We start from the raw sequence: 2028 nt of genomic DNA on the forward strand, positions 1-2028 counted from the left end.
GTTACTGTCCGGGGGCCCACACATCGCTGCTGCGTTGCCACGTGCCACTGCAATGCTGACGCGCTACCTCAGCCATGCCGTCTCACGGGGCTCCCCGCTGCGCTGGCTGATGCGCCTGCCGATGTCCTGCAGCAGGTCCCCGAAGGCAGGTCCCAGCACGCCGCTCGTCTCCACGGCGAGGGGCACGAAGTCGTATCGCCGGGCGAGGGCCGCGTAGCGGTGATGCTTGCGCACTTCGGCAGCGCGTGCGGCAGCTCCAGCAGCGGAAGCACAGTTGATGGTATGGGTGGTGGAAAATGTGTTGATGCAGGTGGCGTCCCACATTAACATCTTGCCTCGCCTGAAGGGGAAGACTGTGATGCCGTCCGGTCGGCGACTGTCTCCTCGGTCCAGGCCTCGCGGCTCGAGGATGGCCGAGAGACCAGCGGCGGCCAGGGCCCGATAGATTACGTCGTTGAGAGCTGCGTGGCGGGGCAGTCGACCGGGGTTCCTGTGGCAGGACAGGCTATGATAGCCCTTGGCGTCGGACATTGCTGGCGCGGGCTGACAAGTCGTCTAGGCGGTGGGTGGAAGCTGCCTCGTCCAGGTTGCGCTGCGTCAGCCTGAGCTCCGGGTCGAGGTTCGGGCACTGGTTTGTGGTGTAGGCGTCCATGGCAGAGGCCAGACGGGCCGGTCTGTCGCCGTTGGGACGGCGGTTAATGGTACAGACCATGTCCCGCGAAGCTTCTACCGAGGCGATGTAGGCGGGCAGTGCAACGTCGGCCAGCCGTCTCACGCCCAAACCTCCAAACCGCAGCGGCAGAGAGGCCTGAGACCACGCGTCGTCGTCGAGCTGTACGTTGCAGCTGCGTGAAGTCGCTTCCCGCATCAGCTCGTCGATGGCCCGCAAGGACTCTCCAGCCGTGTAGATTGGTGCTGCGCGCAGCAGGTACGTGGCTCTCGGCACTGCTGCGTACCTTGACAGGAAGAAGAGGGCAGCGTGGCTGCCGATGTTGGCCGTCCTGTCTATGAGCGTCCTGATGATATCCTCGATATTGGTTAAGGCTGCTTCATTGCCGTGGGCGTGAATCGGGGCGCCCAGGATGGAGAGGCTTATGAGGGGTGTAGGGTGGGCGACACTGAGGAATGTGTCGATATGAGGGCCGGCGTTCGCGTCGTTGTCGGTGGGTGCTCCGTCGTTGGTGTAGTGGGCGGCGCCGTCCCTCCTGCAGGCTTCGTTTGCTTTTGCACGTAAAATCCGGCCCTCTCCGTCCGTGCTGATGCCCCCTTGGCTGTCGAGATGGGTGATCTCGCATTTACGTGAGTTGATCTCGAGGCCTAGTTCTCGGAGGATCGGGAATAGGCGGTGCAGGTCGGCAGTGACGGTCTCTATGGGCCCAGCTAAGGTGCCGTCATCAAGGAACCACAGATTGAGGGGCGATCTGAGGGTCTGTATGGCCGGATCCACCGCGAGGGCGAAGAGTATCGGGCCCAAAGGGTCGCTTGCTGCATGCCGCGGCTGGACCAAAGACGGGTGGGGCCAAGGTGGAGGGGCGAAGGCTGTGAGTAGGCTTGTGACACCAGTGGTGCGGCAGCGGGGAAACGTCGGATGACCTCTCGGAGCACTATCGACCTGTGAACGGTCTTGAAAGCATTGGTGAGGTCGAGTTTCGCGATGACATGGTTGGGGGCTCCGTTATGGGTGTCGACGGTGTGTGTGTATGTGTGTGTGTGTGTGTGTGTGATTTTCAACATCAGTGTGTCTTGATAGTAAAATATAAACTATTTTTATATTCCAGTCCAATTTCATTTATTTATGTATGGAGAGAGAGAGAGAGAGAGAGAGAGAGAGAGAGAGAGAGATTTTCAAAATGATATATCAGAACAACCTTTAATCAAATCATATGCAACACATTGAAAACACAAAGGTGTCCGGGGCTGTGAAAAAGTAGTTACTGTAGTTCTACCTTATATGACAGAAAACGTTCCTTTTCTAGTAGTGGATCCAACAAACCACAGGAAGATGAGCAAAGGCGTGTTGCACCGTTT

The sequence above is a fragment of the Eriocheir sinensis genome, chromosome 37 (assembly GCF_024679095.1).
Source record: "Eriocheir sinensis breed Jianghai 21 chromosome 37, ASM2467909v1, whole genome shotgun sequence".
Taxonomy (NCBI): Eukaryota; Metazoa; Arthropoda; class Malacostraca; order Decapoda; family Varunidae; genus Eriocheir; species Eriocheir sinensis.